This window comes from Aptenodytes patagonicus, chromosome 7 (genome assembly GCF_965638725.1).
Source record: "Aptenodytes patagonicus chromosome 7, bAptPat1.pri.cur, whole genome shotgun sequence".
Lineage (NCBI taxonomy): Eukaryota > Metazoa > Chordata > Aves > Sphenisciformes > Spheniscidae > Aptenodytes > Aptenodytes patagonicus.
In genome coordinates, this window is record NC_134955.1 from 16,754,047 (window position 1) to 16,765,300 (window position 11,254).

Sequence of the window (11,254 nt, forward strand, 5' to 3'; positions counted from 1 at the left end):
TTAAACAGCTCCAAATCCAAAAGCTTTTCAAATTTTCTAAAAATGTATGGATCTGAAATCCCCAGTTTTCAACAAGGGAATTCTTCCATTTGCTCCCTTCTTCTGTGAACCACCGTTCTTCCAACAACCACTTCCCAGGGCAATTCACCCAACCTTTCACCAGTGTGAGGCTAAGACAGGTGTCATGCACTGTACTCGGAACAACCACCGAGAAACGTCTGGAAGTCTCGGTGCAATAAACTCAGCTACTGGGAAGGGGACCACATCCCCATGAGGGTTTAGCCATCAGTTAACTCTCCGTGTTACTGAATAGTTGTTGAATAATGAAGTATTTGATTCATAAGCAGTTAATAGGCAACAAAAGAAAAAGGGGAATTTAAATTATGCAATTATTGAAAACATTTACAAATATCTTTTTCCAATGAAAAGTGCAAGAACCAATCAGGCAAATTACCCACTCAGTGTGATTCAGCCAGCTGTAGTATCAATAGCCTTTAAGCATGCTTATTTTGAAAAGCCAGAGATGCTGTGTAAATCTACTGAAGCACATTTAGCCAACAGACCATTCACTGTTTGTATATTTGCTTAGGACTGTTTAAAGAAATAATATCAGCCCTTTCATCTGAGGCAGGTAATATATTTCTTTTCATAAAAGCTAAATAAAATCACGAGTGACATGAGTTACATGCTGCTCTGAGCAAACAAGGTGTAGTTTTTCCTAACAACATCTTTGCGAGCTTTTTACAAAAGGTTAGTTAAGAGGCTGCTGGGGCAAGGGAGAAACCATGCTCTGATTTGTTTTCACCAGTGAATACGTTATCACAAATTTAATGTCAGCTACATTTCAAACAAAACTGTTGTCTGATTGGGAACCAAAATCCTGAAAGAGCTCTTTGCTTCAATTACTCTGGAGTTAGTGGGTACAGAAGTGCCAATTACAACTCTTCCCCCCTCCCCCCCCCCTTATCTGCTCAGTGTTGGCCAAGTCGCCTCAAGTGAAATCTGCAGGAAGCAACGGAGCTCTGGTCCTGCAGCAGTCGGCAAAAATTCCCCTTGTTACTACTGCAAACAGGATTAGTCCAGTGACAACCATCAACCAGGGGTGGGGAACGCCAAGTGGAAAGCTTGACAAACTGATCTGCATACTGCCTGGAAATACAGCACAGCTTAGAGAGGACAAGGAAGTACTGCATTTCCATTAGCACAGCCTGAGTCTTACAAATACTGTTTTGCTTGGGCTCGTGCACCAATCCTGCCCTCCTGGCAGGATGGCCGAACGTCTACCCAGACTGTAAAGCAGAAGGGTCACGTATCCACGTCCCTCCTGCAGATTTCGTAGCCCTGCTCACAGGTGCTGGTGCAGAGATGACAGCCAGGCGGGTGGGCAGTGCCACTGCGCCTGAGCAAGGGGAGCAGGGCAGTCCCGGGGATGGCACCCAGGTGCTGCCAACAGATCTCCAGACAAGTCCATAGCGGCAAGCAGGTCTGAGGTCAAGCTGGGAAGTCAAGTCAGCAAGCTGGGATCAGCGGGGAACGTGGCCGGGCACAGCGTACCTGCAGCGTAGCTCAGGCAAGGGTGAATGAAGAGGAGGTTCACAGCTGTTTTCGCAGCAGTCTGAGCCAAGGTTACACAGCTGCACTGCACAGCTGCACTGCCAGCCGTCAGCCCCAAAGCCCTGGCAAGGGGAGAGAGGCTGAGAAGCCGCTTGGTGCTGAGGGCTCTGGCACCAAAGCTGCCATTGCCGCGAGCTGCAGAGAGCTCAGAGTACAGGGTGCAAAATGCTTATCCTGAATATGAAACACAAAGCATCCGAGGAGAACAGTGTCTGAGAGCCATGGGCAACCTCAGCCACCAGCACTGAAAACAGCTGCTCTTAGCGCTCAAAAGTAACAGGGGATCCAAAGCCAGGGATTACTTCTGACCGGGTCCCAGTACTTCCCCATCCCTTAAGCAGAAAGTGTAGTAGAAGTGGACTCCATTCATTGAGGAACCACCCCGTTAGCACTATTTCTACTGCATTATCATTTCTCTTCAAAAACCTCAAGAATTATCCAGTTCTTTTACATCATAGGCAAACACAAAGCAAAATAGTCAAATGCATAAATAAGCCTGCTGATAAAAGAAGTGATGAGTGTTTGTTAACCTCAGCCTGTTGGCCTAATTAGTATAACAGCAGCATATTTTGCATTCAAAGTGAGGTGGAACAAGCTAACAAAGGAGAAAGCTTTGTACTTGCTAATGATATGAGTAAGCGCAGCTCAGAAAGCGATTCAGCAGACTTTGATCCACTCAGAAAAGAGAACGAGAGCTCTTCAGGCACTTCTGACAGCACAGCATTACCATGAGCATGCGCCAGTAACCAGCCTCTACCATATTCATATTCATTTAGGAAGTTTATCCGACATTAGGTTTGTTGTCTGTAAGAAGCAGAAAGACTCCATTCAATATATTTCACACACCTTAAAAATAGCAAGGCCAAAGGAAATCAAGAGCAGACTCTAAGGTCCAAACAATCACAGTTGGGTCTGCCCGTTAAAGCAGGTTTTTTGTATTCATTTCACCTCCTTGCTGAATCATTTCAGCCTTTCTGAAACAGAGGATGTGTCCAGATTTTTCATTCCTAGCCAATCTGTTATGTTCCATCAGTGTTTCAAAGTGAAATGAGCTTGGAGGACCGTTCTCAGCCTGCAGATTTTAGACACACACACCCCCATCCACTGAAATCCTGGTAGTCACACAGCAAAAGAGACTACTGACGGCAAATTGAGGTCTAGGTACTAACACTGACCACTGGTCAGTGTGAACAAAGTAAATTAAATCACAGTTACTTTCTGCTGTAAGGATGAAAACCAGCAAGCAATGTAAACCCATCAGTTCACAGCAGGGACTTTAAACACGCCGGCAATTGCAAAATGTTCAGCCTCGGAGCTGTAAAACACATCATCATTTCCAAGATTAGCAAAAGCTGTTCATCTCGCTGTGTTCTCATGACAGACGTTTTTTCCCCTCTGAGTTTCTTTTATCTTATTAGATTTTAGCTCCCATTACAGTTAGGACAATTTTGCAATGGGGCAAAATTAATTAGTTTGCATCAAAGAAAGGCTCCTTGAAACGTAACACTAATGAGTTTCATCTGCCTGATTAGAGGGCTTTGCTTTTAGTAACACTTGGTGCAAAATTTTGTTTCAGAGAAATACAACATTATAAGAATATTCAAGGCTAAAAGCATTAGCTAAACAGTAACCAGGATAATGGATAAAAGATTAGGCTGGTAAACTGTGAGCAGACATATAACTGAATATTGACAAGAGGATGCAAGTGTTGACCAGAACAGGTTAATGAAAATTTAACGAAGATGTGTTTGTGCAAGTAGAGCTTGGTACAATTCGCAACAGTATATTTAGTGAACTAACACCGCACCTCCCATCTTTTCACAATGCTTTTAGGAATTAAATGGAAAAGAGAGTATTAATTTTTAGAAAGATTAGAAAAGTTCATTTTAGATGAGTCAAACTGATTTTTAATATCTGGCAAACTACCTGGACAAACTATTTGCTTATTTTTAAATGTGTTTTTAGTCAAGAACAAATTGTGTTTAATCAACTTTGTTTTCAATTGATGGGAGAATTGCTCCAGAGGACAAAGGGGATTAAATAGATTTGGTATTTCTTGCTCTTATTGAGCTTTTTCACCCCAACTGCTTTCTCTTACCCTATTAGTACAAACAAGTAAGAAAATACAGTCTAGAATGAATTTACTGATAGGGAGGTGCAAATTCACCTGAAAAATCACATGGTAAACGTAGTTATCAGAGATTTGCTGGTAAATCGGGCATAGCACACCGTAAATGACATCTACATAGACACATGCTGTGTCATTTGCAAATGACAAACACATGACGCAAGTGCATGTAGTAGAATATAAGGGAACTGTCTTTCCCATGATTACATCTCCCTCCATAAACCTCCCCAACACATACACAAGACTAGAAATGAAGACACGGTGTTAGGAGAGGGCAGGCCTAAGCTGCTGTCAGGAACAGCTCCATTTGAGAGGAGGCCGAAAGCCCACATTAGGGCAAGGATGTACTTTTACACAACGCTCTCCATCTGTGGCCAGACAAATGAAACCACTTTAAATTTGTGACTATGCTCTCAAAAACACACAAGCAGACAGTTGAGCAGTACAGCTGAACATGCAGTCACTTCTGGCTGGGGGAAAACACTTAATCCAGATTTGCTGCTGAATCACTTTGCAAGGCACCAAGGGGTTACCCAGCTTAAGGTGGTTAAAAACAAAAAGCCTTTGGATAAGCTGAGAACTGAACTCAAACCTCTTATCTCTTTCCTCTGTTTTAATAAGGTTTCAACTTGAACATTACCACTTTTTGTCAAAATTATCTTGGCCTGCAACAGGCAACACTGAAACCTTGACAGTTTTATCCTTTTGCCAACCTAACACAGGAATTTAAATTAAAAAAAAACACCAAACAAATCACACACTCATTTCAAACACCCATGTGTCCTCTTCCTCTGATGCCATGCACATACTGCACCTGCATAATCTTTCTCCTGCTGGCCTTCTGCAACAGGTCAACAACAACAAAAAAAGACTGCATCTGTTATTCATAAGCTTTTTGTTATCTCTGAGAAGAAGCAAAAGGGCCCAGAGCATGTGTGGGAAGGAAAAAGCTTTGTTTAATTTAATTAAGTTTACTTCTTTCAAGTCTGAGTAAACTCAGGGATCAGCAGAATGACTGGTTAATTAAATCACGAAAGCAGTTCCTTTACCCTGTAAGGGCAACCACATCATGCTGTGTCGCATTCAGCAGGTTCTTCCAAAAAAGAGCGCTCAACCTTTACACCATGGACCAAAAATAAGCCTACCACACAGAGGGTAGTGCAGTATTAGGAGCTCTTCTAATGCAAAAGATGACAGCTGTGGAGTAGCGCTGTGATTATTTTCACACTTCCATCTTGAGGGTTGGCTCCAGATCCGTTAGTGAACGTTAGTGATAACATTGCAATAAAAGATCTGATTCTGATCCTTAAGTTCATCACTGGAGAGCACTGCTCAAGAGGGAAGCGAGCAGGGTGGGCTCCAAGACGCACTTGCACAGATGCTGCCCCAACACAGTGCTGGATGCTGTCCTTACCCACCCGCTCTAGCATCCACAAAGGCTGGAGAAGCAGGAAGGCTGCAAGAAGTTTGCCTCTTGGGGCTACACCTGGCTGCTCTTGCTGGGTTTGTCCCTTGTACCCATAAACACATGCGCTGCACAAGAATTGGCCTGGGCAACTCCAACCCCACTCCAGAGCAACTCCATGCCAGTATCTTCTGCATCTATCTCCCACCTCCTTTTATGAGTTGTCAAATCCTCTCCAAGAGGAGAAAAAGGGAAAGGACAAATCTTCCCTCCATTTGGGACTTTCCCACGTGAACAGTTCACAGCTGCACAGCAACAATACATTTAGGTCCGTCAAAGACTTTCCTTGAACCTACATCATTTGCCAGCTCATAGGCAATTTCCCATGTTTCTTTTTATCCCCTCATAAATGTCTTCCATCTAAAGAGCTCACAAAGCCAGAGTCCTTCCTTGGTCTTCCATGTTTTCACCATTCATTTTTCCCTTTCCCATTACTCCAGCCTTTTCTATCCACTATTTCTCCTCCTTCCATTCAGCCATTCTAGTGGCCTCATCCCAAATGACAAAATGGAGTATTTTTCAGTTTTATTTATTCCCACCTAAGCTGAAGTGTTTCTCCTTCCTTTCTACTCTCTTAACTCATTAAATCAAAATCCTTACTAATCAGGCTGGCATAAACTCAACATGTCTTCCCATGGTTCCTGTGCCCAGCCTTCCTACCTGACTAAAGAGGAAATTCTCTGATGTTGAATAAAAGTTTGTGCACTACAGAGAATTTTTAATGGAAAATAAAACCTTCTGACATAACTGGCTAATTACAATTTGCTACACTAAAACACAACACTGTGGCTATATTGCAGGGCAGGATAAAAGTGTGCACGTATTTTCCTGTGTGTTTCAATATCCTCCTATTGACAGAAGATAGGATGACTGGTCTACAACTGGAGACCAGGAAATGATTTTTGTGATTTCATTAGGGTAATTGACAAAAGCATTTCCTTTCTACGTAAGGCTAACAGATGGCTTGTTAAAGTTACAACTTCTTTAAACAGGGCTGTCACCAAAAACTATGTGCGTGACAACAAAAATAATATTGATACAAGCTCATTGCAAAATTAAAATGGAGTTTGCATAACCTAAAGCACAATATAAATAACTGCCACCATTGCAACACAGAATATCAAGGCGCATTTGCTTTTCTAAGGTTTCCTTGGAAATTGGATGAAGGGACATAAATTGGGGAAGCGTTAACAACATGGGACTTCAGTTATTATGGGCACAAACATGCCGTCGGTCATCGTGCCTACTCCACATATATGAAGAAACTACCATGGATGTACGAGCATGTTACATCGAGGCTTGGATTTTAATCTCAGTAGTAACAATATCTTAATCACACAGAATTTTTAATTTTTGGTAAGTATGTTTTCATATAAAAATGCTGAAGTCAAACTCAAGATTGTAGATTTGTACTCGTACTGACTGCTACTACAGACCGAGCAGGATTTTGTTCTCCTCGAGTAAACACAGGCAGGCATCAAGCAGGCCCCTTCCCCTCAACACCTAACTAGTTATCAAAACCAGGAGTACGCTGCAGTCTGCTGTGCTCATCTCAGACCAGCGTGCAACGCAAACATCAACCCTGTAGGACTCTGCTTTCAGATCTCACCTCTGGCAGGTCCGAGACCTGTGCAAGGCAAGGGCATGCAACACCTGAAACTGCCGCACCTCTGTCGTGAAACAGCTCCTTGATGCCTCAGCCAGCCAGCAAAAACGGGGGAGGTGGTAGGGGGTAGTGAATAAGAATGAAAAAAATTTAAAAAAAAAAAAAAAATCAAGCAATACTAATTTGCCCACCTGCTGTGGTTTTTAAGACCTCACCTTCACCTTAAATTTGTCTCATTTCCAAGAGAGCAGGAAAAACTACAAAAGAGATTCAGCTTTGAAAACAGAAAACGTAATCAACGTTACACCTTTTTGATAGGTGACCGCACATAAGCTATTCCACCTGGACAAATCTAGAATGCTAACATTGTTATTGATATTTAGTACTTTTCTCCTTCAACATTACACTTACTCGCTCTTTATCCCCTTTTGTCATAATTCTCCCAGTTTTTTTCCTGCTTGCTTTCTTTCTGTAGTATCCCTTCATCATCTCTTTTCTTTCTCTAGTATTACTGCTTTACTTCTCTTCACAGCATCCTACCACTGTTACCTTTTCAAGCAATCTTGTTTGCATTAGTCTTCGTATAAAATTCAGCTCTCAGACTTTTCTGAGACATCATTAAGACACACAGCTAACTCCAAAAGACCTGAACTGGAAAAAAGAAAGAAAACAGAACCCGTTTTCCCTGGGTTTGTTAATTTTCTTCACAATAACTCAGGAGCAAACCTTTTCTCTTACCAATCTTAGATGTCAGCTCCTTGCATTATAAAACCGTTTTTTTGGAAAAGAGGTAAATAATTGAATTGGGGAGGCAAATAAAAGGAGGAATAGGAGCAATATTTCTGATAGCAAAACCTCTGTCAATAGCTATTGGAAATAAACTGGTGTATTTTACCAACCTTGTGATGTCAGGTTCACTTAGCACACGCCTTGTCAGCTCTGACTGAGGGGCACACTAACTGCATGACGGACGCACACGACCGTGACTGGAGAGCAAACGCACAGCTGCTCGCTGCTTTTGTTTGCCTTCACATGAAGGATTTTTGAGAAATTGTATAATATTACAGCAGACTGGTCCTTGCCCCAGGTGTAGCAGGTTCTTCCTTTCTCATTGAGTTTGGCAGAGCACATTAATGTCGTCATCATCTAGAACAAAAAAATAAGTAAACAGCAAGCATTAAAAAGGAAAAAATGGGCAACATTTAATTCTGAGGGAAAAATAAAGGATATGCTAAGGAACTGCTGTGACCAAGAGATTCTGCTCTAGAAACAAAAGCAAATTCTCAAGTAAAAAAGATAACAGAGATACTGCTGCTTTTGTAACTCTCAATAACAGCCAAAATATAATCCACAGATAGTGGGAAAGAACACGGATTTTCAAAACAAACAAAACCACAGTAACATATCCTTACCTTTTCATACCAGTATCATAAACTATGAAGATGGCTGAATAACAAATAATTTTGGGTTGTTTTTTTTTTTTATTCAGCTTAGTTACAGCCAAAGGTAGTTATAATAGGTCAATACTAAGAACGCAAATCTTACAGACAAAGGAATCATCATAGCAGTTATAAGAAAATATGAACTAAACATGCAATGACAGAAAATTAAGAAAGCAGAGCGACCCGAATATGGAGAAGCATAGAAAAGAACTTCCCAGCATATTAGGTTTCATGGTTTAGTCTACCGGAAAGGACAGGTTTGTGACATGAATACTGGTCAAGCATTAAGATATAAAGAGCAGCAACAATCTCCTCACACCATCAAGGGAGCAGATGAAGCATTTAGTATCATTGATTTTTCTCCACATACCAAATTTCTTTGGGTTTATATTTCTTTGCCCCATCAGGAAGAAGTTACTATGTGGGATAAAGATGCCAAATGTACATAAAACATGAGTCAAAAGAATGTTAGAATCCTATCTTTGAATGAAATTATTGTATGGATCTATTAAGTCTAATTTAAGGCCTTCCAGTCTGATTTCTACCTCTGTTTTCTAGGTGTGCTCATGCCACAATACACATCCAGCTCTGTCCAAGCAGGACTGCGTTCCTGTTACTTTAGTTCAATGCTTCAGATACTCGCCTTTTGTTCAGAGCTCCGCACAAAGCAGTGACGAGTACTTCTCTTTTTTCCCCCAAAAGGAGGGTGTTACGGAGGTAATCAGATCTTTGGTCTGGAAGAAAGCTGCTTGCCTGCTTGTACAGATAGATAGCCATTCTGAATCAACTAGCCCAGAGAGATCTGGCTTGCCAGTCGGTGTCAAAGCATGGCTAGGAGAGGGAACAAAAAACAAACAAACAAAAAAAACCCAAAACCCCAGCCCCTCCAAAAAACACACCACCACCACCACCAAAAAACCCACACATATGATGTTCACGAAGCACAGGCTAAGGGAGATCCCTGCTGGCAAGACGATGAAATACATGCACACCACTTCCAAACACATCATCCACCCGCTACCACAAATAGTTTCTTCCACATCTGAATGCCAAAAACTTTGCACATTTACCTTGCATTCAATTTGGCGCCAGCCTGTTGCTCCTAAAGACAGTGCTGCCCCACCCAGGCAGCACAGACTGCACAAGAGCAGCTGTTTGGTGGGGCAAAGGGGGAATTCAGTCTCCATTTCACCATATTTATCAAGGATAAAAATTCCCGGCATACTTGAACTATCATTCTACTGAAGCAAGGCTGATGGACCCGTTTCTACAGCTTCTTCAACTGCAGAAGAGCGGGAGGATGGGACCCAATCAGTTTCCCACTTATTGACATCGGCCATTTTTTCTACCACGACAGGCATTAGGTATCATCCCAATTAGGCAATAATTATATCAGGGAAATTATGTGTTTCGCCTACTCGTTGTAATTAGTGATACCACATTGAACAATTAATCAGCCAACACTGGATACTTGTGTATTGAAAAGAAGAAGGAACAAAATAAAACAACAGATCTTGTCTCAGCTTTTTTGTATATTACATTAAACTACCACAAAACTCCAACGACGACAACAAATTTCAAGACACAAGTAATTCAAGACAGAAATAATTCTTAACTATGGTGGACTATCATAAAGATACTTATGATACACCTGGGGACAAACTAAGCTCAGAAAGACGTTAACAACTGGATGAGAGACATTAACTTCCAGACCATAAAAATGACTAAGCAAAGAAAGCAAGAGAGGTAAAATGAATATCCAATGAAGGAAAACATATTCTACAGGACATTGACATTATGAAGAGGTTCAATTTTCCTCTTACAAATGACATACTTGAGAGTAACAGACATTTCCAGTGGCTCAGAAAACAAATGTAATTGACACTTAGAATGAAGGAAAGCATACAGGTTTTTTTTTTTTTTTACAAAGAAACTTTATTACAAATCTGTAGGTTTAAGAAAATATCCAAAAACTGTCAAAGTAGTATGAAAAATGCTGTCATCCTATTCACAGTTACCAGTTTTCTCCAATAAACATAGCATAAAAAAATTGACAGAAACCACGGCAATTCTTTTTGGTGACACAAGTCAGATATTTGTAATTCTAAATCCCCTGCCGACAACTAAGATGCTGCTGGCAGCCCAAGGGAATGATTGAATTGCACTATTTTTGAAAACTGCAAGTTTGGATGAAAAGGCTATATACATATACACATACTGTATTTTACCACATGTACAGGTGACTCAGGGCAAACAAAACATGGCCCAGCACTTTAATACTTAAAGTCTGTAAAAATCTGGAGAGCCAGGGAATGTGTGTATATGGTATTAACTTATTCTCTATGCTCTGGTTCCCATCTTCTTTTGCATCCCAAACCTAATAAGAGATCAATTGTTTTCCACTCTCATTTATAGAAACAGTGAAGCTGATGTGTTGCTATACTGTCTTTTCAGACACAGAAAAGATTAGCTGCACTGCATGCAGGCAAGTGATCTAAAAATTGCATTATGTTTTAACTGCATTACATTAAAAGTGGGATTTTTAGAAGACTGTAGACTGAATTTACTGCAAGTGACCTAACACCTTAAGCTCCCCTGAAAAACCAAGGCTAATGTGGCATTTCTAATATCATTCACAGATAATTCATAAGATACATGAATGAGGAAAGAATTGTCTGATACACGTTACATTCCTAAACTGAAGTACAGACTGCTTTAAAAGAGCGGAGAGTTTGCAAGTATGCCACGGATTAAATCCAAACCTACCCTACAACTCTAACTCTGGGTAACTGGCTGCAGTGGTTGGAAGCTGCAGCATAGACCATTGGTAACCATATTCTCAAACCCTTTAAACTGCACAGGACCTAGATGCCACAGCTCAGAGCTGCAGTGTAGAAGAGGCTTCAATGTAAGAAGTGTGAAGATTTTAAAGGAGCAGGATGAAACATTTCTGTTACAATACCTGCTCGAGGTACTGATATGATTTAAAAGACAAAAAA